General features: G+C 35.1%; 1 protein-coding gene across 1 annotated transcript in view; it reads left to right on the top strand.

Annotated features, from left to right (window-relative positions):
- Window positions 1–18664, top strand: part of cd276 (CD276 molecule) — a 103860-nt gene extending 85196 nt beyond the window's left edge. Inside the window, exon 8 of the mRNA XM_058751277.1 lies at window positions 17927–18664. The gene's annotated coding sequence lies outside the window, so the exon portion shown is untranslated. The remainder of the gene's footprint in view (window positions 1–17926) is intronic.
- Window positions 18665–27244: the final 8580 nt, after the last annotated feature.

Below are 27244 nucleotides of genomic sequence, written 5' to 3'. Positions count from 1 at the left end.
ATAAATATACACAGTACACACTCATATATTATGTAAAAAACAACTTTTATTTTGGATGCGATTAATCGCGATTAATCATTAGACGACACTACTTTTAAGTAAAATTTATTATAAATGGAATTCAGTATTGATAATATTATTGCTCTTTTGTTGGTTTTGATTGGGGGTTAGGAGTTTCCAAATGTCATAAAGGTCCATTTAGATTCATAACTGCCTCTGAGGCAATCTCACCGTGTTTGAGGTAATCGTCAAAACAACACTATTTAATGCTATTAAGACACCAGGTGTATAATTTTTTGAGTGTTGTTAATAAAATCAACACATACCTGGATCAGAAATATTTGCTTGAGTTGAGTATTTTTATTATGTGAGTTGACTATATTGTTGCGATTATTAAGATTTTTTTTAAAACAGGAGAGGTCCAAGGATTGAGTCCTGTGGGTCTCCACATGTTATAGAGGTCTATGTAGATCCATATTTGCCTGTTATGTGTAATAACCCGTAAATCAAACTTAATGACCTAAATCAGCTGAGGATCATCTTAGAGAGTCCTGTTAAGTTTTTCCAGTCTGCCCTGGTGCATATCGTGGTTGACAATGTCAAAAGCAGTACCAAAATCTAATAAAAACCACCACTGATATTTTCCTTGAATCAGTATTTCGCCTAATGTCATTTTGTGTGTTTACGAGTTCCGTCTCTGTGCTAAACTAAAATCAGATGGGAAACCGTCCAAGTACTGTAGCTATCTGAGTCTAGGAGTTTGTTCTGCTGACTGAAAAAAGCATTCTCAGTGATCTTGTGAAAGGGGAGATTTGAAATAGGTCTGTAGTTGTTTACTACAGAATTATCCAGATAGCTATTTTTTTAGGAGCAGCTAAAAACTGCAGTATTCAAGACAAAGGAAAGATGCCTAAAAGGAGCCAATGGCTATTTTTAATAGGTCAGTTACTGGACAGTTAAACACATTTTCAAAGAAAGATGTAGGCAGCAAGACAGCAGGTCACCTGTTTAAAAGTCCTGCAGTACAAAGTATCTAAATGATTATGTTGTAGTTGTTGTTGTTGCGGGGGCCATATAACATCAGTGCTACATGAGGACGTGCTGATCTCTATTGTAATATAATTGATTTGGTGAGTGAAAAACGATGCAAACTTGTTGCATTTTCTGTCAGACAGCAGATAACAGGCAACCTTAGTTTAGAGGGTTAGTTAGCTCTGTACCCTTCAATATGTCAACAGTAGCAAAAAAAAAAAAAAAAAGTGCGGGTGTTGCTAATGTTCCTGTTAGTAATGTTTAAAAAAGGTCTTTCTATCAGTGCTTAGATTCATTAGCATGAAGACTGCCTATGTTTCATCAGCTTTCCATTTCTTTTCATGTTTTATACTTCTGTTGTATTCCTCGAAGATGCTTTATACTTTCATGACTTTACTGGGGATAAAAAGTTGAGTCAAGTTAAAGTATTTCTGATATTCTGTTCACAGATGTATGTATATATACTATGATGTGCAGTATGTATATATACAGTATACACTAGACTAGGTATATACTGTACATAGATACAACAATAGATAGATATACCCAGATTTTTTCTGCTGTTCAGTTTAGTCAGTTAAGATTAGGTACAATTTTGTTAAGTTCTAATTTTCATACTCGTATCTATATGAATAATTTTCAATTTTATTTTAAGATGTTTGGAAATTCAGATTGACAGAGTCATTTGACATTGATTTTAAGTGTCGTTCTCTCTCACCCGCCCCCCTCCAACCATGGAGTTTTATTAAACCAAGTTTTCTCTAATTTGTTCCACCAAATTAAAAGATGGTTGCCTCTTAATTTCAAGTGGGCACAATTGACATGAATATGACTGCGTACAAAATAAAACTTGATCAAATTTGTTGTTTTTTAATTATTTTTGCTGGAAAGATTTAATGTCATTGGGTGTTAAAGTTTTCAGGATAATTAAGTACATAAAAAAAAAAATTAAGTAGTTTGTTGTATTCTCATTTACTAAACTTTTTAAAAACAGAAATGGATCTAATTTAAGAGAGATGAAATGTAGGACAGATGAACAATTACAGTAACTTAAAAGAAAAACAATTAGAATCATATGCACTGATGAATTAAATGCCGGAATGTGCATTAGAAAGTAACAAGCATCAATTTTTATTTCATGTTGACTTTAAAAGTGCTGACTTTACTGTATCTGTGTTTGGCCTCGTAGCAGTCTCAGAATGAATTCTAATCAGGAGCAGATTACAGTAGATACAAGTGCTCTACGCCTTGAGTCGGCCCTAGTCCTTCTATCACTTATCAAAACAGAAATAGAGGAAGCCACAGGCACATTGGGTTCCCTCTTGTTCTGGGAACATTTGTGAATGTCAGTGCTATTGTAGCTGGGACCTGACACACATCACTGAGAGCTGTTATCAGTTATCAGTCGAGCAGCGAGCGCATCAGCGCTCCAGTCTTCAGATGATCCCGTGAGAAGCCCCTTTACACACTGTAGATGCTTCGCAGGTGCTTCATGTCTCCTTTTTACAGTACTGCATTGTTATTTTTTTCTGCACAATTGCATCATGACTGTGACTAGTTGATAGCTGAGCTCTTGTTAGTCGTTTTAGTTGGGAGATCCTCTGTATAGACACAATCTCCAGTTGACTCGACTAACTCCTCAAGTTTAACTGTAACTGGATACCACAGTGACATTACTAGTGTGCTGTCAAAACTGTTTCACACGTGCTCTTCTGAATTCCCACCATTGTTGCATAGTCTGAAAGGATGGCTTTGTGATTTTAAAATCACCCAAAATAATGTTAAATGTATAAATGTTTTATTGAGTATTGAAATCCCACCATATACTTAGTCTTGAACATACACATTGCATTCTACCATACTTTGATCTGAAAAGTAATTTCAGTAATCAGTGGGATTTCTGTCTAAGTTTTGTTCAAAGCCATTCCATGATTGTGTTTGTGCCTAAAACATTTGTAAAACTGCTCTTTTATAACAACTTCAACATCAGAAGGACATTATAAGATGGCAGCTCCTACATTAAGTGTCATGTTACAGCTTTAAAAACAGATTTTGCCTCATTCTCTCATTCAGTCAGTAGTGTTCGTTCTTTGTAATCTCAGTCTTTTTCCTGACATCTTTTTCTCCCATTTAAATTCAGACATGCAATACAAACTTCACTCATACTGCAACATAAAAATTAACGTAGCCCCTAAAGAAAATGCAATATTGCCATATTTTTATGTTTTTTTGTTTTTTTCCCCTTCAATCTGAGGACAATCAGAAACACACACTGCCTCCTTTGAAGTTGGCAAGACCAGGGGCAATTGTAACATGTATATTTTTCATAACTCACGTACTATAGCAAAAAACATGCATGTGTACAGAAAGTAACTGAACCATTAATATACTTACTACAATGAGAACGTTGGCCCGTCTCCAGTTGGTCCAAAATGCATCAGCAAGACTCTTAATGAGCCTACGTAAATGTACTCATATCACTCCTGTCTTAGCTTCTCTGCATTGGCTGCCTGTGCGGTTTAGAGTGGAGTTAAAAATCTAAACAACTTAGCTCCCTCATATTTATCTGAACTGCTTTCCTTACATAACCCCTCTCGAGCTCTTAGATCTGGTAGTCCTAGACTGCTCACTGTTCCTAGAGTTAAATTAAAGCAAAGGTGTGAACGTGCCTTCGCTGTTGTAGGCCCTAAACTCTGGAACAGTTTACCAGTTCATATTAGATATGCTCCTACTTTACAGCTTTTTAAATCTTTACTCAAAATGCATTACTTTTCCATCGCTTTCAATGTCCCTTGATGTTCCATCTCTGTACTCGACTTTGATGGCAATTCTGGTTGTATTTCTTATATTTTGTTATATCTTTTAAATGTTGATATAATTTGGTTGTTTTTAGCTGTGATTTTATTTATTAATTTATTTTATGTTTTCTTTGCTGCTTATTTGATGCTGTAAAGCACATTGTTCAGCTGCTGCTGTTGTAAATGTAAATAGCTTAGATAGATAGATAGATAGATAGATAGATAGAGAGAGATAGATAGATAGATAGATAGATAGATAGATAGATAGATAGATAGATAGATAGATAGATAGATAGATAGAGAGAGATAGATAGATGGATGGATGGATGGATGCATAGATGGAACGACAGACAGATGGAGAGACTAACAGATAGAAGGATAGACAGACGAACGGATGGACGGATAGACAGATGGACCGTGAGAAGGACTAGACATATATAGACAGACAGATAGATTCAGACGTTGCCACTGGTCAAATTACAACAGCTATTAAGACATAAGAAAATTGAGAAATATGTTTTTTTTTTGTTTTTTATTTCAACCTGCTGGTTCTCTCAGCACCGCCGCTGTGGTTTTGCTGCAGTTGTTGGTCCGTCTCTTATGCACACAGGCTGGCGTCCTGCTCCAGGGCCCGGGGCCTCCACAGCCTCAGGGTCCGAGCGCTCGAGCGTCCACACACTCACATCTGGACAATCACAGCGCCACAGGATTTCACCAGCCTCCACTGCTCTTCATTCAGAATGTAGTTTGGGTCAAAATATTTCTTCACTAAAGAATCAAGCCCTGTTTTTTAGGGTGACCCTCCAAAGACGAGACCTCCTGATCCGGCCCTGGCAAAACACTGTAAATCATTGAGTTTATAGATTGAAGGTACTTACTGGAACACCACGGAAAGGTCACAAAGCAGGACGAATGGAGATCTATGGTGAAAACCTATAGAAAGATCAATAGCTGAACCATAAAAAAACTCTTTTCTATTACAGTGACTCCATCCTTCAGTTTACACTCATCCAGAAGCCTAGACACTGACTTAGTTTGTAAAATTAGCATCTGAAGTATAAATATGAGTGCATCGCTATATTTTTCCTTCAGAAATCGTTCTAATATGCTGATTTGCTGCTCGTAAAGCATTTCTGACTATTATCAGTGTTGAAAACAGTTGTGCTGCAAAATAAAAAAAAATTTGGAAATCATGAAGCATGTGATTCATAGTTTGTGGTAAGTAAAAAATATAAAATAAAATAAAAATTGATCAAAAGTGACAAAAGTAAAGACATGTATAATGTTACACAAGATTTCTATTTTGAATAAATGCTGTTCTTTTGAACTTTCTATTCATCTGTGAATCCTGAAAAATAAAATGCATCACAGTTTACACAAAAATATCGTGCAGCACAGCTGTTTTCAACATCTTGAGCAGCAAATCAGTACTTGTCATGCAATTGAATTTACATGAAGGGTGATCCCATTTATGTTCAAAATACTAATAAATCTACTTGAATTGGAACCAAGTAACATGTTAAGTCACACTGAATGAATGAAAGTGTGTTTGTGTCGCTGCGTGTGGCATCTGAAATATGCATATCACAGATCGTGTGAATACTGTAAGCTGTTAATACAAGCGCTTTATGCTTTGGGCAGCGTGAAACAGGCCTACAGTAGGTAGTGTGATCGTACGCCGTTCCAAACATAGCAGAGAGATCTTTATTGCCAAGCACCGAGAGTCTAAGAAATACATCAAAGTCTAATATAAAAAACAACCAGCTCCCTCTAGCAGTTCAGAAAACAGATGATGATTGGAAGAAGGAAGATCGAGAGGATGAGGAGGAGAAAGAGAGCTGTAATTGCAGTCCCACACACCCAGAGCCTTTACTGAAATAGCCTTGCAATTTTCAAGACAAGTAATGCAGTGGCCTAAGCATTTCCTCAAGCCCTCTTTTTTAATCTCAAGTCATTTGCTCTCGAGTTCAGTTTTAGATTTGCCTCTTTGATGGTCATAGACTTAAAGTCCACCGAAACTTTCACTGTATTTGCATCCCGACCTTCGTCAGCTGCATCAAAATGAATGACAGTTAATGTGTGACTGTTTAACATCTGATAAAGTCACTGCGTGTGATTTAACCTCTCTGATATTCAGATATCGATGTTTTCTGTCGATTAATGCTGCCCTGCTGCATCGGTCTTTAAAAAATACACCAATTCATTTCCTCAAGTACTTTCAATGGTTTGTATTCATTCATGTTTGTTGTCTATAAGGTCATGTTATCGTAACAGCTACTCGAGTAAAAGACATTTGTTCATGTGTGATTCCTGAAGCATCGGCTGCGTCTGAAACCAAAGGCCGCTGAGTTATTGTAGGAATATAAAGGCAGCTATATGCATTTTCTTCCAAAAAAAAACATTTAAACTGAGAAAAATAGCAAGACAAAATATTGTTCGCAACATTTCATAACTGACTTTTATATTGTAATTGTAATAAAGCAAAAATAAAAATCCTGGGTAATAATATTATTATTAATATTGATCTATTATAAAATAAACAGTTAATATAGCATCGTATTGCATTTTTTTGCAATAAGAATAATTTGAAGCAGTTTTGTTAACGATGCCTTGCTGTGACATGTTGTCTAAACATAGACCCATTTGTCTCCTATTACAGTATATATTTACTTTCAGAAATGTGTCGGCAGCATTAAATGTTGTGCAGTGTGTGTTTCTGCTCATGCATGGCTGAAAAAAAGCAGCTCCCGTCGCACACTGGAACTGCAGCGAGAGAAGAGCCGTGTTTCCGCTGTGAGAGAGAAATGATGTTCGGCCCAGCGCTTCAGGACTTCATATGAAACTTAATGGCTGTCAGAGCGATGCCTTTCAACAGACAGAGCCGATAGGGGCAATTAGTGGCAGATAATAGCTCGCCCACCCACACCTTAAGTAGTGCACTAAAATATTGATTTAATTCCCATCCCATATATTCCCCTTAACCATTTGCTGTCACTCTAAAAATATCTCTGGTTGTGGCAGGCTGTCCATAGAGCTGCCAATGCTGAAGAGTGGGAGTCGAGGGAAGGAGAGAACGAGGCTCTTTAGGACTGAGCTTTGCAGGAGAGAGAGAAGAGAGCGTTTCTATGAGCGCCTGAGGAGGACTGTGAGACGCTGGAAGAGGACTTTAGAGACATGAGGGGTGTAATAAGAGGTGGTCAGGGAGAGATGAGACCTTCACAATGCCTAATTCATTCTTAATGTGGACCGAAACCAATCAGGGATTCAACTGTGAGAGCAGCGTTTGCACTGGAAACAGACACAGTCGAGTTTCTTACTGCAGCACGGAGCGAACCGGATAATTATGAGAAGAAGCCCAAGACACTGTAGAGCTGATGTGAGCGAACTGATCTGACCAGAGAGACAAACACGACTTCACTTTGTGTATCGAACTGCTTATCAACAGTTTGAATTATTTAAGGACAACATGGAGAGCAAAATGACTTATTTAGTGACATATGGATTTCCCTGGTCTTAGTCTGCATTATTTATCAGCACGTATAATAATAAGTATTATAAATAAATAAATAAGTTTGATAAAGATTTTTATACATTTTAGATAACATGCATTCATTTAGTCTCATCCAGTAATGTTATGTGCTTACTAAATGCTGAATGATCATGTCTTCACGATGAGTTAAATATGTTGCAAATGTAATTTCACATCATGTTTAACAAATAAAAACTTGTTAAATTAAATTAAATAATGACATTTAATTTAATTATTTAAAAATGCATAAATTATTTCATAAATGCATTATAGTTGTATATTATTATTATTATTATTATTAATTTAGGTTTTTTTTTTTTTTACTAAAGCTTAAATAAGTAAAGAAACAAACAAATAAACATACATACATAAAATTCAGGATTCATGAAGGTTTTATGAGTTTTAAATAACATAATTAACAATTTTCTCCTATCCAGTATAATGTGCTAATTGATGCTCCAGCAAGCATTGTTTCCTGCTAATATTCCACTGAAATGAATCGCATTATGCAAGTTAAATGTCATTTCACATCGTCTTTAACACATGAACTCACCAGAACTAGTGAGCATAAACTAGTTTCAAGGATTCTCAGAAGCCACGTCAGTTCTGGTATAAAACCCTGACATTTTCCACACAGAAAGTTGCGCAGATCACAAAATGTAGTTCTGTCTCGTAAGTGAAAATGGAATCGCACTGAAAAGTTCAGAAAAATGAACTAGAAGCCATTGGCTTTATTGTTCCTGCATTATTAATGGCTCTTCTGACATGGAGCCCAGAGGTGGACAGGAGGAGTGGAGGAGCGATAGAGAGAGGAGATCAATGAGTGCTAATGAACACGCCTGCTCTTCACGGGTCGCCCTCCTCCCAGCCGCAATTACACAACCAGCCTGAGGGGGCAATTAAGAGCCATACATTACCCACAATGCAAGGCGTGACACACGCAGCGGCCGGTTTAGTGTCCGTCTTCTCGTGCAGATCACCATAGGCTTGCTTTAGAGTGTCATTTACACAAAATCATTTCTGTGTGTTTATAAAGCACTTCAACAAAAATACAGATAATGCAACTTATTACAGGAAACGGTCTAAAAAATGGATCAGTTATGAAACAAATTCTGCGGAAGACGAGATCAATTCAGTTCAAGTTTTGTTCTCATATAAAAGAGTCAGTGCTTTAAATCAAAATGACTGAATATTGCTTGCCTTGTAAACCCCACTGTCATTACCATAATATGAAAAAAAATAAGTTATTATTACACTCGTAAAAGTATGTTTACATCTTGGTAGTCGTTTTGCTGCCTTTAATATATGCTATTTAAATGAAAAATAGCATTGCTTTACAGTAACGAGAATTTTATGAAAATCACCATTAAGAATAATCATTAAAAGTAAATGGATGCATTACTGTAGTGATGATTTTGGGGGAAAATGCTTAATTGTCTTTTTTTTTTTTTAAAAACAAAAAAAAAAAAAAAAAAACTTAATTTATCACCCAAATTAAAATTGCATTAAAATATTTTTGCTGTAGCTGTTAGATGAACGAGTGAATGCAATGAAACTTTGCTTGCATACATTAAAGCAAGGTCAACCATAGAATGAGGCCGGATTTGAACCAAAACGTTACTAATTCAACCTGACCTGCAACGACAGATTCCCCAGTGTAGTGCGGTTGGGGCATGTTGTCACAAACAGCTGTGTTATCGCCAATAAAAGCGCTCAGCAGATTCAAAAATAAACTCACTATCACAATATGATGTCTTTTAAATGAAAGTATTTTTACATCATGGTAGAGTTTGTTGTGTTTCCTTTAATACATGCTATTTAAAGAAAAAAAATATCATTGCTGTACAGTAACGAGAATTTAATGAGCATTAAGAATACTGGAGATTATGGAAATCATTAAAAGTAGATGGATGCATTACTGTGATGATGATTTTAGGGGGAAATGTGATTAAATGTCATTCTAAATGATTTCAAAAAGGCAAAAAAACGAAAGAAAAAATATGCAGAATCTAATGTGTGATTTTGGGCTGAAGTGCGATCGACTCGTGAGCTCTGAGTGGCTTGTTTTTCCCATCATTCTGTCAGTGGCCGTGAAATGGTCAACAGCTCTGAGCCTCAGGCCGTCTCTGTCAGCAACACTAAATATCTCACACACGCTGTCCCTACAGAGCCTCTGTCTGTCTGTTACAGCGTCTCACACACACACACACACACACATCTCCCGTCAGGTCCAATGGGAGCGCCGTCTTCTGCTTGTCTGTTAAACTATCTCGTCGTTCACATGAACGCACACGTTCGCTCTTCCCATCAGTCCCGGCTGGAAACCGTCTTGAATGTTTTAGTTGTTACATGATTTATTCAACTGTTTTCTTGTCTAATTCATTTGCTGGGGTGTAAATCATTCAGCAGTTCTAAATATACCTGTGTTTACTCATGTATTCAGTTTAATAAAAGTTAAAGTCAGAGCAGGTACAAATAGGGCTGTGACTCTCAACTGAACATGATGTTGATTTCTGATGTACAGTTATAAAGTGCACTTTGACTGATTGAGACTTCTGACTCTTTTTGAACACTACTGTCATTTGAGTCCTTCATTTCAGGAATCTATATGGAAGCTTGTATGTTAACTTTTTATCTCACAAGTCTGACTTTTTAAGCAATTCTGAACGCATTTTTTTTTCTAAATTCTAATTGCGAGATATTAACTCACAGATGCACGTTTAGAAAAGTTTAAACTTGTTTGAATTGTGAAATAAAAAGTTGCAATTACCTTTTTTTATTCTGTGGCAGAAACTAAACAACTTGAAAAACTTGCCATTTAAACTCACAATTCTGAGAGAAAAAGAGAGTTGCAAGATCTAAATTGAGAATTGTCAGACTTTCTGAGTTTATATCTTGCAATTCAGTGAAAGAAAAATCAAAATTGCAAGATATAAGACCCAAATTGTGAGATATAAACGCAGAGTTGTGAGGAAAAGTCATAATTATGCAATAAAAGTTGCAATTACCTTTATTTTATTTTCCATGGCAAAAAAAAAAAAAACAACAAAAAAAAAAAACAGAATTGTGAGATGTAAGCTTAGAATTCTTAGAATAAAAAAATCTTAATCTTACAATTCTGAGGGAAAAAAAATCAGAACTGCAATATCAGAGTTTAATATAAAAGTTTTTGCTTACATAATGTATGAGTGTGTGCTGTGTATATTTATTATGTATACATAAATACACACACATGCATGTATATATTTAAGAAAAATATTTATGTAACATATAATATATTATATAAATTTTATGAATATAAATATATTAGTGCTGTCAAATGATTAATCGTGATTAATCGCATCCAAAATAAAAGTTTTTGTTTGTATAATATATGCATGTGTGTTGTGTATATTTATGTATATATAAATACACACACACACGCATGAATATATTTCAGAAAAATAGGTTATGTTTATATATGAAATATATTCATTTATAATATAAATTATATGAATATAAGTATAGACATGTAAATACATGTAAATATTTTCCAAATATACACTGTAATGTGTGTGTGTTTATATATACACATCATAAATATATGCAGAAGACACGTTTATCATGCAAACAAAAACTTTTTTTGTATGTGATTAATCGTTTGACAGCACTAAAATATATACATGTAAATATTTTCCAAATATATGCTGTATGTGTGTGTATTTATATATATATATATATATATATATATATAATACACAGTAGACACGCATATATTATGTAAACAAAAACTTTTATTTTGGATGCAATTAATCGTGATTAATCGTTTGACAGCACTAATATATATTATATATACATATATATATATACACACACAGTATAATCACACCTCTTCTGGAGCAAACCGCTCTCTTTTAAAGTGGTGTAATGATAAGGAATATTTTGAGAAGTTGCGTGCTGTCAAAGCTGTTTTAATCTGAAGTAAATCTGATTCAAATTCATTTCAGAGCCTCAGCTTTGGGACGCGCACATGCAGACAAACAGCACGCGCTGACCTTTAAGCGTCCTGAGAGACGGCAGTCAGCCGAATCAGACACGGACACAGCTCAGCACTAATGCACAGCTTTGTCGCGTGAAACTCGTGCGTCTGCAGATCATCTGCATGCTCAGGTCGAGTGAGGAACGTTCCCCTCGTCCTCCTCCGTTCGCGTCTGAATCAGCTGCCTTTGGGCCTTCACCAGAGGAGACTCTTCAAACAAGGCTTTGTACTGAAGTAGCGAATCAAGATTAATGCACTTCCAGCGCACGACTCGCTCGAAGGGAGAGAGAGCCAGTATAATTAACACCACGGGGCCTGGGAGGAGAGTCGGGAGGGAAATCATACAAAATCACAGAAAACAGAGGGAATGATGATGACACGGCTGATATTTTTCTTTCCTCCGCTGTTTTCTTCTCTGAGTGATGTGCTGTTTTGATCGTACAGTCAAATGCGAGTTGTTGTTTACAGAGCTCATTATTCCTCCTTTTATATTATAGTTGAGAACTATATAATTTGATCTGTTTACGCGGGACAAAAGTATCCGTGCTGTCATCATTTACTCTATTAAATATCATCTCGATACCGTTTGACCTCCGGTGAATCGAACAGGAGCTGCGCTGATGACTGCAAAATATAGTTTTTATTTTTACATTTTAAAGTCGAAAAGTTCTACTTTTATTAATCACTTCTACTAATTTACTTCTACTTACTACTATTTACTTCTACTAATTTTACTATTTTATTAACTTAATTTTACTTATGTTTTTGTCATTTTTAATATGTTTTGGAATATGTAAATAGTTTTTATTCAGTTTTAAGTTTCAGTTTTTAATTTTAGTTGATTTGGTTTAGTTATTTTAATACTTTTGTTTGTTGTGTGAATTGTTTCCTTGACAACTATAGCTGAAATTGTTTTTTTTTTCCATATTTTATTACAGTTCATTTTTGATTGTTTTATTTAGTCTTAGCAAATGATAACTCTGGAATAAACATGTCAAGCTTCATTATTTCTCCATGAAATTATCATAAAAGTGGCCTCCAAAAAAAATCAAAAGACCACAATTTAAGTTGTTGTTCTTTAGAAATGGGATACAAAGATATGGCTTCAGAAAAGTCATATACTGTAGATCACTTTTATGATGCTTTTATGGTACTTTTGCATGTTTTTGAACCTTGAATGAGTGAATGATCCGGTGTTATTTTAGTATTGACAGTTATATATATAGCTTTTATATTAAATTCTGAATTAGATTTCCTTTTTTATTTATATTTTTATTTTAGTTCAAGTTTTAGTTATTTTGTTGTGATTTATTTTCTTTTTTACGTCTATTTGGTTTGTTATTAAGTTTTAGTTTTAGTTATTTTAGTACTTCGGCTTGTTGTGCGAAATGTTACATTTTATTTCATTTCATGTTTATTTTAGTTGTATTATGTATCATTTAGTTTTAGCTAAAGATGGGAACCCTGGAATGAACATTCAAGCTTCATAAAGGATGTAAAAGCACCATAAAAGCACAACAAAAGTGGTAACAAAAGTCAAAATACCAAAATTGAAGACATTATTCTTCAACAACTTTGACATGATTGGAGTTTTGAAAACTGTAGCAGATTTGGTGGAAAAAAGCGACTTGAAAGATAGATTTGCTCACAAATAAGTCATCAATTCTCATCGAACTCTTCATTAAATAATGACTTAAAAGTGTCTGTGTATGGTGTATGGCTTCAGCAGACTTTGAATGTAGCGCACAAGTCATACAGAGCATTTGTATGATGCTTTTATGGTGCTTTTGCATTTTTTTGAAGTTTGAATGATGAAGAGGTGGATGGTACTAGGGATTTCGCTTTTGTGTTTGAAATGATTCATGCACTGAAAATCATGACAAATTTGAATGAATCATACTTAACTTTTAATTCATTATCAGATTTGCAAAAGCTACAACCAGTTTGCACCATCCAGCAGTTGATCATCTACTAAAACCACACAAAATACAGCCATTAAAACCACTGCATGAGTGATTCATCTTTTAACCATCATTCAGAATCACAGAAACTCCCCAGATGCGGATGCTCCATTCTGAATGGATTTCATGTTTCATATTGCGGTCCCTGACTATGAAATGCTTTGTGATGACAATCAGCGGTCGTACAGTGTTGAATTTGACTTTCAGACTGACATGAGCTGCTCCGTTCGTGTTGTAAAGTGATGCTTCAGCAGGTTAGTTGTGCAAACCCGTTTACAGACCCTCAAAATATGAAACGCGCTCTTATTGTCATCACAGCTATCGTTTAAACTCGAACAGAGGGAACGTGTTCACTATACTGTAAATATATAAATAAGTGTAAGTGTAGCAGGGACAGGAATGAAATATGGCATTCCCATTTCAATGCAAATGAAGGAGAGAACGAATGCAGTGCGAGCGTCTCACCAGTGTTTCTGAGCTCAACACGCTCCTATAGACGGAGGAAATTAGTGTCCGCGCCGCAAATGAAACTGTCTGTCAGCATGAATCCAGAGCCGAACTTATCGCTGCCTTTGCATTGCAGACGGATGTTTACTTCAGATTGCACTTCTTCGGGGCGAAGGAGAAGTCCTCAGAGATTCATCATTCGTCCGCCATATGAATATGCCTTCTGATCAGTGCTTTTCATTATTTGTGACCCTGGAGCACAGAAGCAGTCATAAGCAGCTCAGGTATATTTGTAGCAATAGCCAACAATACATTGTATGGGTCAAAATTATACATTTTTCTTTTATGCCAAAAATCTTTAGGATATTAAGTGAAGATCATGTTCCGTGAAGATATTTTGTAAATTTCCTACCGTAAATATATCAAAAGTTAATTTTTGATTAGTAATATGCATTGCTAAGAACTTCATTTGAACAACTTTAAAGGTGATTTTCTCAATATTTGGATTTTTTTGCACCCTCAGATTCCAGATTTTCAAATAGTTGTATCTCAGACAAATATTGTCCAACAAACCATACATCAATGGAAAGATTATTTATTCAGCTCAATTAAAAAAAAACAAAAAAACTGTTATGACTAGTTTTGTGGTCCAGGGTCAGATTTGTCTTTTTTGTCTCTAAATCAAGTGGCTTGTGTTTAGATGTTTGTGTGGCTTCTGTGTGGAATGTTGTGTTGATTTGTGTGTTATTTACAATTCATTCCTTCACAAATTCTCTTCGTCAGACTCGTGAATTTGCAGGAGAAGTTTTGTCAGAAGCTCATTCTGTGATTTCATGCAGTGTAATGAAAAAAAAAATGCAGTTTTATTGAAATTTTAGTATGTTTTAGAAGTAAATACATGCAAAATTAGCTTTGAGATTATACTGGTGTGAAATATACATTCAAACCAATGTATATATCATGGTTCATTGTTGTGTGTGTGTGTGTTCTCAAGAATATTTTCAAAATTTGAATAAAAAATTCTGCCAAATGCAGAAATGAAATAATGTAACTAATGTGCATCAGGGTTATTATCGTTAACTAAAACAAAAACTAAAATATATTAATAAATCAATTCATTAAGTAGCAATTCAGAAAGTAGTACTAATGTAACTACTAAAGTACTAGTGAAGTACTAAAGTAACTAAAACTAAATAAAATAAACTTAATAAAAATGTAAAAAACAACAAAAAAATGGCTAAAATTTTAAAGTAAAAAAAAAGTTAATTCAAAATATTAACAAAAAACTATAACAGTATATTAATTATATAAAAATCTCTAGTGTCATATAAATTAATTGTAAATATATTTATCTATCTAATATAAATTTTAATCTAATGTAATGTATGAATGATTTTTCTAATATAAATGTTAATTTTAATATTGTTATATTAATATACCAATATTAAAATGAACAATAATTGTTCATATTAATTTTATGTTATGTTATTTTAATATATATATATATATATATATATATATATATATATAATTGTATAATCATTTCTGATAGTGATTATTTCAAGTAATCATTTCAAGTTTTTCTGCTTTTAAATGATGCATCAAGAAAACATTTGTAAGCGAATCGTCTGCTTTTCCAGAATTCATTCACTGAACGACAAACCTTCAAAGACAACCTTTGAAACACTTGGCTTTAGTATATTAACAAAATCCCATAGTTATTAATTCTGTAATCAATGCATTTTTATATTCTTAAACATTAACATTGCTTGAATGAGCTGAAAACCAAAATGAACAGAAGCACACTGTTTTCAAGTATTTGCAAAATTAGACAAAGAAATACTGTACTGTTACTGAACGTTTTTCTGTGTGTATCCATCGCAAATGTAAGCGTCACACACTGCTTTTGTTCGTTCTGTGTAAAATCGTTCTTCTGTTTGTGTTTCTCCACAGCTCCATGGCTGATTGACTCTAATTATGTATCTAAACGAACCAACTCGCTTCTGTAGCCAGCAATATTGGTTTTCCTGAAATCTTAAAGTCGCAGGGCCTTGTGTGTGACATAATGAAGTTCTGTCCAAGTTAATTCTCCGGCAGGTTTAATGGTGCATTTCGAGCCGTTGCTCGGCCGCATTAGCAGCGGGGAAACGCTCCGCGGGGAATCGAGTGCAGCTCAGTGCATTAAAAGTTTGGACTCACCTGCTGTAATGGTTTACTGACTGCTGATTGGAAGAGATGGGAACATTGGTGCCTAATGAAAGCCATCTGAAGCAGTCTGTTAAAGGAGTCTCATCGTCAGTGACGAGACACAGACTCCGCTTTCACAAGAGCTGTGGGTTCTTGTTCAGGATGTGATGCAAACTTTGTCTTTGAAGAGAAACACTTCAACTTCTGAGAACTTATGTTTAAATACTTGAGATTCAGAGATACTCTGACCTCAAAAATCTTCTTTTTTTTCTTTCTTCTTCATGAATTTTGTCCACTGAACAGTCGATAGCAAAATACTCAGCAGCACAAGCCATGAAACAGACTGAACATCTGATGATTTATTTTCATTGACTGTAAATGAAGTGTGCGCTCCTCTCTCTACCGAAACTGCAGCTCTGAATATAAATCATTATTTGTAGGCTTATTGTCATAAATCGAGATAAAGAAGCAGATATTTTCATGTGCTTTGTTTATTTCTAATGCAAAATTAATCTTTAGTAGTGTACTTTTAAATATAGACTTCACCCTCTCTTACAAAATCATACTGAAATCTGTCACACATTTGTCATCTGTGCTTACAGCAGTATTATTCAGACACTATCATAGTTTTTTTTTTTTTTTAATTAATATTTAATTTTTTATATTTTTGTTGTTTTTGTCTTTTTTTTATTTTAGAAATTTTCGTTTTAGTTTTAGATATTTTAGTACATCAAGGTAAATTAAATGCTTTGACAACTAGCTGAAATAAAAATAAATTTTGTATTTAATTTAATTTTATTAAGTCATGCATGTTATAGTGTTTAACTATAATAACACGTAAGGGGTTACAGTAAGAGATGCTACTGTATATATTTCTTTCTTTCCTCTTTCACTGTGTTTCTGAATTGAATGTAAATGAATGTAGGTTCATTTGTTCAAAAGCATTTACTCTCATGTTGTTCCAAAGCCATAAGACTTTTATCACAAAACACAAATGGAGATATTTTGAATGAAACCTCAGAAATGTATGTCCCTCTATTGAAAACACATGCAACCCTAAAAGTAACCCATGTTCCATGAGATAATGTTATATTTTTTAATTAATATTTGTAATTAGTTTTTATTTTTAAAATGTCTAATTTCATTTTTATTTTAGTTAAACTTTTAGTAATTTTGTGTTTTTGTCATTTTTCTTATTTTTGTGTTGTTTATTTATTTATTTATTTTTGTGTATTTATTTTAATACATCAAGTTCAACTAAATATTTGGCAACTAGCTGAAATAAAATAAATTTAAGTTTTGCTGCTTTATTTTATTCCAGTTAATCTTTGTTTTATTTCAAGCAACTGAAAGGGTTGTTTTCATGTATGTGACTATAATAACCTTAAATTCTGAAGAGAGATGATTGCTTGATATGATAAACAGATTTAAATTGGGCTTATATTTATCACACACACACAGAGCACATCAGATAAAGTCAACTAAAGCTCAACTTAATATCTTCATTTGTGCTTCAAAAATGAATGCAAGTCATACAGGTTTTGAACAATGTGAGTGTGAGTAAATGATTTTTGGGTGAACTGTCTCTTTAAGTTCTACAGAAGCGTGTGTATGCAGCTGATTCTGCTCTTCTAAAGTGTGTGTGGGTGTGTGTTCTTGTTTATGCTACATTTTGGGGACCAAATGTCCCCACAAGTATAGTAAAACTTGAAATTTTTGACATTGTGACAAGTCCCTACGAGGAAAAAAAAAAAAGTAAAATAGTAAATGATGTTTATCTGAAAGTGTAAGACATGCAAACAGGTTTTCTGTAAGGGGTAGGTTTAGGGTCAGGGGATAGAAAATATGGTTTGGTCAGAATAAAAGTAATAGAAGTCTATGGAAAGTTCCCACAGTTCACAGAAACCTAACGTGTGTGTGTGTGTGTGTGTGTGTGTGTGTGTGTGTGTTTCAGGTCGAGGCCGGACCGTCCGTGATTGACATGAGCAGAAACCTTCCGTCCGATCCAGCATCATTTCATAAGGGATTCACACTCACGTGTTTCACGCACAGATAGTACACCTTTACATTTTGCCGTTTCACTTCATTGATTAAAGCTCCTCTTTCACATTCCCCGCTCGTTCCTAAACACCATCAGGAGCGATAAACTCATCCCGTCCTCGTGTGTTTCACGTGTTAAAGGGAAATCATCTTGAGGAGCACTGGGTCTGACAGGCTCTCGCTGACACCAGCGCCGCATCAGGACAGATGCTCGGACCTAATGGAAAGTGAGTGGTTTAAGAAAGCGTCAGCGGCGCTCGCTTTTCCCACCCGCTCCGTCCCGGCCTAATTAATGCCTGCCCGGGAACTAACTTGTAGCTGTCAGCGTCTGCCGGCTCCGCAGAAATCCAATAACTTCAGGGAGCAATTTGTGTGGAACACCAGCGAAGCTCCAGCAAACTCCAAATGGTGCGTGAGACACAACCAACGTCCGTCTGAGAGACTCTGTCGACTCAAACACAGCCAGCTGCGGCTGATCAGCTGTTGCAATTTGAAATCCTGTTTGTTTGTTTGTTTTTTTTAATAATGTTGTCAGGTACTTTGAATATTGCATATATTGGAATTCGAAATGTGTCAAAATAATCAGAGGCCTTACTGCAAACATGTTGTGCCTGTCTTTTATTACATTTAGAAATTAAAATGGTTTTCACTCCAAGAAGTTTCCTTGACTGCTTGCTTATCACTCGCTGCATGTAGGGTTTTCAGATTAAATTCACTACCGGTCATTTTAAAGTCACTTCAGCTCACCAAGGCTGCATTTATTTGATCAAAAATGCCGTAAAAATGTGAAATATTTTTACAATTTCAAATACCTGTTTTCTATGTGAATATCTGTTAAACTGTAATTTATTTCTGTGATGCGCAGCTGTATTTTCAGCATCATTACTGCAGTCTTCAGTGTCACATGATCTTCAGAAATCATTCTAATATGCTGATTTGCTGCTCAAGAAACATTTCTGATTATTATCAATGTCGTGCTGCACGATAATTTTGTGGAAACCGTGATACATTTTATTTTTTAACATTTGCTCATTGTTACAATGTAGACTTTTGATCAATTAATGCATCCTTGATGAATGAAAGAAAAAAAAAAACTTTCTTACCCCATATATACACATACTATAGACAGACAAAGTTATGTGCCATTCTAAACCCCACAGGAGAATCAGCAGGGAGCCGGTGGTGGATTAGTCTTCAGGGTTTTGACGTCACGACCGCAGCTCAGCTCTCTATTAGATGATAGATTAGTGGAAACAACCCTACAGAAGACTTCCGTGTTTCTTCTGTAATTTCTTTACCTCCCAACCGGAGCAAATGTCAGTGGATTAAAGAGAAAGAAATGCGTTCTGCTCATAATGTCTGTGGGTCAAGGGCAAAATAAAGCCTGACCTTATCAGTCTCACTGTAATAAATGTAAAGCAGCTGGAAAACTCAGTTTGGCTGTGAATTTCAGAGTCACCAGAACCGATCAGCTCAACTTGTCTATGTTTATTCCGAGAAGCTAATGTCCAGAGATGCTTCAGCCTTGGCTTTTATTTCCATTTGCATTTTGAAGAATCACTTTGGAGACGAGAAAACCTGATGTAAACATGCAAGACTTTTCTAATTTTGAAGGTGGTCACATTTTTGAAGGCAGCAATTTCAAGAATAAGACATGCAATAATTTCAGCCTATGATAAGCCTCAAATTAGCCCTCTTTTCTTTCTTTTTTTTTGTGCAGTTGTATTGTGAGGCTGTCAATCAAAAATGTTACATTTTTATTTTTAATATAATAATATTAATAATAATGCAATAATAATAACAGCATTGTTTTTTTATTTTTATATTATTTTAATTTTAATATTTTAAATTTTTCTAATAATAATGCAATGAAATAACAATTTGTAAAATATTTAATAATAATAAAGGCAATAGAATAACATTGTTTTTATATTATTTTAATGTTAATAGTTTTTGTAATAATAATAATAATGCAATGAAATATATCACAATTAATCATTGCTCCTGACCCATATATAATTATTTTTCAATTGGAACATTTCATGTTTGAGGCACCAAAGGCACTTTTCACTTTTTCATAACCCTTTTTAGTAAGAAAAAAGCAAACAATCAATAAAACAAGCAGAGGTGTGTAAGGCTGAACTGAAAGAGCAGCACATGAGCTGCTTTATGAGATGCACTATGTTTAAAAATAGCATCTGAACTCCTGGCTGTCTAACCTCTCTTAAGGTAAATAGTTTGGTCTCTCTCAAAGATGTGCTTCTTCTGTGATGCTTCTGGAGATGCAGCGCTCTTCAGGATCATCATGCGAACTGATACTAATGCTGAATTGACACTTTCATGAACCATAACACTTACAAACATCTCTCTATTTACTAGACGGCCTTTGGCAGAGTTCTGCCATATCAGAGACGTCTGCAGTATTAAATCTGAGCTTGATATTACAAATGTCTTGATGTTACAAGGATAAAAGTTCAGCATGAAATCTACAGCATATCTAACCTACTTTGGATTATAATTATGTTGTAATATTTTGGTGGTTTGTGCATTTAATATTTATGTTGGTCCTGTAACTTTTAGTCATGCAAATTGCAAAAATAGTTCTGTATCTGGTTTATGGTGTCAGGTATTGCAGTATGAAAACAAACGCAGTGTGAATTACTGTTTCAAATCAAACCTTCAAACAAATCAGATTTACTTGATGCCTCATAAATATTTGAACATCTGAATTCGCATTGTCAGCTATGAGCATGATGCAGTTGAATTGATTTTTCCATACTAGATCTTATAATTTGGAAATACAACTGGCACATGCAATGTTGACATTATTAATACATGTATATAAATAAATGCGTTGAGAACTGCAGCAAATGCAGAGCAAACGAATCCAGCCAATCAGTGCAGAACGAGACGCCGATGGCGAACACTAGCGGCGTGTGTGCATTGCTTTTGGCAGTTTGTGTTAATGGAAAGATCTGTTTTTCATACTAATTAATTTAGCTTTTGCTTTGTATTCTCTTATAATCCCAAAGAGACTGACTAAAGAAATAATGCAACACAAAACATTGTGCATGTGCATTATATTACGATAAAAAATGAATAAATATGGCACTGTGTGTTGTTAGCATGCAGGGTTTTCAGTCAACAGCTATCAGTCAGAACTCATATTCATGCATAAACAGAAAGCGAAGAGAAGAGAGGAAGATGACGTTTACTTGTGCTTTATTTTCAGCAGTGCTTGAGCAGTCCAGCCCTAATTAAAGCGTTCCGGTCCACGGCACGGCAGACAAGATGGAAACCAGAGGCTATTTCATTTCCTCTGGTCTTTTTAGACTGTGATTACAGCTGTTTACAATGGGCAAGAAAAGAAAATCACAATAACAACAGGAGCGGCAGCGTCTGATGGAGGGTTATGCGGCAGACGAGATACTGTGGATCTGTGTGGTCACAGGACACTGTATGTGATCCCGTCCTACAGACAGAAATAATGAGGCAGGAATGGCATAAGGATGAGCAAATATGGACAGAATTTCCATCTTCAACTTTTATGTTAGGACTGATGGAACCGAACGAGGAAAAATCATTGTCACTGCTCTGAAATCAGCATGTGAAATTTTCTACATCTGCCGTGGAAAATAATCTTTTGAAAAGCATCAGACAAAACACTGAGATGCCAAGAAATCTGGATTAGAAATCTGCATTTAAAAATAGTTACATCTGCAATAATTTTAGCGCCAGTTCCAGCTGTCTGTTTACTCATGAAAAAATGCATTATAAAATGTGCAATATCTTCTTCCCAAAATGAACAGTAGCCGAGATGAACTAGATGAATCGCCAAGTTTTGTTTACGGAGGTGATGTGGTGTTTACATGTTGTGCGTGGACTATTGTAATATCAAGAGCGAAAGTAGCTCGAGGGCGTGATCACATTAAACATAATTAACTCAGACGGCAAAACTGTACATTGCGTTGGTTTCATACAGATTAATTTATCACAGAATATTTGTTTTCGATAGGAACATGTCAAGCTTTCTATAGATGTATTTCTCATGTCTTTGTGTCAAGTATTCGCTGAGTTTCAATTCATTTTAGTGACGCTTTTCTAAAAGGAGTTCACGGAGACTGAGAAGACAGAGCGCACCCTGTTTGTTTTCTTCATTTTACAAAAGCACAATGTTCTGTTGTTATTGTCAGTGTACACAAATAAAAGTATACACTTAACGGTTTCGAAATGATATATAACACTTGTGTGACCAAAATCAATAGAGTATTTTTTGTGTATTTTGCACTGATCTTAAAAAAATAAATAAAAAAAAAACCCAGGGAGTTAAAGGGAAAGGTCACACACACACAAAAAAAATAAAAAATCTCAAAGATGCACCTCTGCTGGAGCTGTTGCTTACAATATAGTGCAATTAACATTTATTAAATATTATCTGCCTTTTGTTGAATTTTACAGGTTGGAGTGGAAGATTATTATTAATAATAATTATAATAATAAAAACTACTTTAAATTGCAGTCAGTTCTTCACACAAATCTATCATGTTTTATGGTGTTTGTTTGACTCCTACAGTGCCCATTTGTTTTCAATATACATGGTTCTTTTGTTTTCCACTTGATGAGTAAGTGATGACAGAAAATCTAAATTCATGAAAGGCATCAAAAACTTTGTGGGTAACACTTTATTTCTATAGTCTGATTCATATCTTCTCACACTTTATTTTGATGGGTCCACAACATACAACATAATGACTATGAGAAACTTTGCAAGTATGTCAATTTATTCTACTAACCCTAAACCTACCCTACTGAGAGTTAGTAGACATGTAGTTACAAATGAATGAGAATTAGTGGACATGTAGTTGACACATAATTACAATGTTACTTATAGCTAGTAGAATGTCTAAAGTGGACTATCAAAATAAAGTGTAACCACATGGTGTATGCATCTGTGGAGATGCCAAGAAATTGGGATTAGATGAAGTTGAGTAAATGATGACAGAATATCCATTTTGAACTTTTACTTTAAGACTGATGGAACTGAACAGAGACAAATCAGTGTCATGGGTTTGAAATCAGCATGTGGTGTTTTATTCTCTAGATCTGCTGTGGAAAATCTAAACTTATGAAAGGCATCAAAAACATTGTGTGTTCAGCTGAGGAGAAGCCAAGAAATTTGGATTTTAAAAATAGTTACATCCGCAGTAATTTTAGCTCCAGTTCCACCTGGGTGTCTGTTTACTCATGAGAAATGTACATTATTTAAAGACAAAATTAATACAAAAAATGAGGAATAATAAAATCTGAACTAATAGGAATTAACAGGCGAGAACCAAATGTATAACTTTTGTAGTGCCTTCCAGGTTTGCAGCTTGAAAAGGAAGATGAACAATTTAGATTATAGTCTGTTCTTTAGACAAAGGTATCATATAAATTCATATGAAAGTCATATTATGATATTTTATGGTGTTTGCTTGACTCCTGCAGCACCATTCTTTTTCAGTATGGATAAAAACAACATTCATTTTGTTCTGGGTTTTGTTTTCCACTGAGGAAAGAAAGTCGTATGGGTTCAGATCGACAAGAAGATAACAGGCAAGAACCAATTTTTACGACTTTTACGAAAACTTTCCAGGTTTCCAGGTTGGAGAAGAAGAACAATGAATATCTGTTCTTCACACAATATTGTATGAATTCATATGAATGTCATCATATTTTATCAAAATCAGTGTTTGGGCAGGTGAGGAGATGCCAAGAAATCGGGATTAGAAATTTGGATTTAAAAATAGTTACATCTGTAATAATTTTTGCTCCAGAGCCACCTGCTGCTTTCCGGATGTCTGATTACTCATGAAAAATATGCATTATTGAAAGGAAAAGGTACCCTTTTTAAAAAAAAAAATAAAAAAAAATAATAATACATCTGAAAGATCCATCTCTGCTGGAGCTGATGAATAAAATACAGTGGAATTAACATCAATAATGGTTGGCCACGAGACAGACGAGAAACAGTTTCAAGTTCATATGACTTTTGTGGAACCTTCCAGATTTTCATGTTGGAGAGGAAGATGGACAACAACTTAAATGGTTTGTTCTTCACACAAAGGTATCGTGTGAATTCATATGAAAGTCATATTTTCATATGTTATGGTGTTTGTTTGAGTTACAGTGCCCATTCACCTTCAATATATGGACAAGCATGGCATTCATTTCTCTTTCTGAGCAAAGTCAAATGAGTTTGGATCAACATAAGGGTGAGTAAATAACAACATTTCTACTTTGGGTTGAGTAAATATGAATCTGGCCTGACAAACGTGAGCTGAGCCGCAGCAGCCGAATTCATGATGGGGAATTATATAAAGAGCAGTGAACTTACCCCACGGTTTCATCTCCTCTCGCTGGCCCTTCACACAGCCATTCATCCATTATTCAGAGTGTATTCATGTGCAAATAATGAAACTCAGAAGAGTTGCTATTAGCTCGCTGTTTGCACAAAATAACCCCCTCCCAACCTTTCTGCCCCAATCACAATATCCTATTGCACCATTATACGTGATTAATTATCTGCCTATAATAGGGCCCAATATTGGGTTGTGGTAATTAAAAGATAATGGTGGGCCAATTTGAGCTTTACGAATAAAGATGTGGTATCTCAGCACGTCTCATATCAGGCCCTTCGAGAACATTATAAACCCAGGGTGCAGAAATCAGAGTGATTTTGGTATCGCCACAATTTCTTGGGTTTCTTTACACCTGATGTTAAGACCCTGTCAGAGGTCAGGTGACACCGATTTACATCTGCTAGTAACACACACGAATCTCACGAGATGACCGTTAACGGCAGTCGTAAACGAGGCCAATGATACAGTGACAGTAATTGAATCAGTTCAGGGAATCTATTAAGTAGTATGTTTGATGTAAAACGCGTCCTCCAAATCCTCCAACCACAGTAAAAGATAAATAAATAATGTGTGAAGTGACTCGGTTGTATGTAGCAACGCTTTCTGAATGAGATCGCCTCTAAATTGTGAGCAGGAAAGAGTCATGTAGCGTTTTTACAATCGATAAATGAAGTGTGACAGGTAATCACGCAGCTTCTGAGTCCAGTCGAGCGAAAGCTTATTAATATCACAGTTTGACCACAGATGATTGGTCTCATTACCCAACATGCCACACCTCGAATGAGAAATGATTGCAACGCACATTCGCTTCCGCTGCGGTTGGGTTTGGAAATGCCATTGGTTGTGTTGGGATTTCTCTGTGGAATTAAAATGTTGCGATCATCTATGCTTTGTGTTCTCTAAAGATTTTTGATTGAACAGTTTTAAGAGAGACTTCCAGTGCAGTCGTTGTAGAGACAACAGGAGATCAATGAGCACCACATGTTGAAAGTAATTAAAATACCAACTATTTTTACACCAAATGTGGGTTAAAACAGCATAAAACAGCAACATGCACTCTGAAATGGATCAACAAGCTTATATTTTAATAAATATTTAGCTTGTATTTTTTTTCACAATTCTTTGCAAGTGATGGAAAACTGGCGGTAACACTTTAGTATAGGGACCAATTCTCACTATTAACTAGTTGCTTATTAACACGCCTATTATTAACATGTTGGCTGTTCATTAACACTTATAAAGCACATATTCTGCATGATCATAATCTACATTCCTAATCCTACCCAACACGTAAACTTAACAACTGCCTTACTAACTATTAATAAGCAGCAAATTAGAGTTTATTGAGGCAAAAGTTGTAGTTAATGGTTTGTTAATAGCGAGAACTGGACCTTAAAATAAAGTGTGACCAAACTGGCGAGGTATATATAACTTACTGTGCATTATTTATACAGTAGTTTTTATTAAGTTAAAATATTTGAGGTCAGCAAAATTGAGCAAGTATGCATTAATTGATCAAAAGTCTACATTGTAACAATGAAAAAATGTAACAATGAGCAAATGTTGTTCTTTTGAACTTTCTATTCATCTGTGAATCCTGAAAAATAAAATGTATCACGGTTTCCAAAAAATGATTGGGCAGCATGACTTTTTTCAACACCGATAATAAAAGAAATGTTTCTTGAGCAGCAAATCAGCATATTAGAATGATTTCTGAAGGATCATGTGACTGAAGACTGGAATGATGCTGAAAATTCAGCTGCGCATCACAGAAATCAATTACATTTCAACATACATTCACATAGAAAATGGCTATTTTAAATTAAAATAATAGTTCACAATTTTACAGTTTTTACTGTATTTTTGATCAAATAAATGCAGCCTTGGTGAGCAGAAGAGACTTCCTTTAACCAAACTTTTGAATGGTAGTGTTTATATCTCAGTAATATGTGGCAATTTTAGCCTTCTAACTCATACATATGTACTGTATATATGTGCTGTACTTGCATACTTAATTGTAATATTTCCTAAAAATGTCCTGAGGGAGGCAGTATCAGTGCTTGGTCTTTTAGAGTTAAATGTCTTGCTGAAGGGTGCAGTGGTTTCTTGAGCGATTCAGACCAGCAACCTTTCCAGCCGTTTCACTGCGTTTGCATCCCAGCAAACCGTCCCTCTGGCTTTGAAAAAAACAGAAGCTCAGGCATTGAAACATGGAGGATATAGGTTGGAGAATTCAAGCTTGTTAGTTGGCCGTTTGAAACGAGGCCACTGCAATTTTACATAATATTTGACCATCACAGCCATTGACAAACAACAGCACTGGACACACAATGTGACGCTCCCGCGATAGTCAGAGCATTAGGAGGACACATAAAAAGACACTTAGGTGAAATGTTATTTTCTTATAATGTGAAGATAAACGCAGGCGATACAGAGAGGATGGAAATGATAAGGCTGAGCGCGAGCCTGAGGGCAGCACAGCTTTTGGTCTGCGTTCAGCTTTCAGGAGGGAAATCTATCCAGAAATGGCCTCAATTTCCACTTTTTAATCTTCTTTTCTCGCTCCACAGACTATAGATTGATTCCTCTTTGCCATCAGTCCATTTCTCCACTTGCTAATGATGATGGCTGCTATATTTAGTGAGTGAAAGCCTGTTTATTTTTCCTCCTAAGCGACAGAGATTAAAACGTTAGATGGAAAGGGTGTCGACGATCATTTTATTATGCCATTCTGACAAGTAAATAATGGACTATTGTGGACTGTAAAGTGGAAAAAAATATTCTTTATCATATTACAGTTGGCAACCAGGGTTATTATAGTTAACTAAAAC

This window comes from Onychostoma macrolepis, chromosome 18, assembly GCF_012432095.1.
Source record: "Onychostoma macrolepis isolate SWU-2019 chromosome 18, ASM1243209v1, whole genome shotgun sequence".
Lineage (NCBI taxonomy): Eukaryota > Metazoa > Chordata > Actinopteri > Cypriniformes > Cyprinidae > Onychostoma > Onychostoma macrolepis.
The sequence above is the reverse complement of the archived record's forward strand: the minus strand, read 5'-3'. Positions and strand labels throughout refer to the sequence as shown.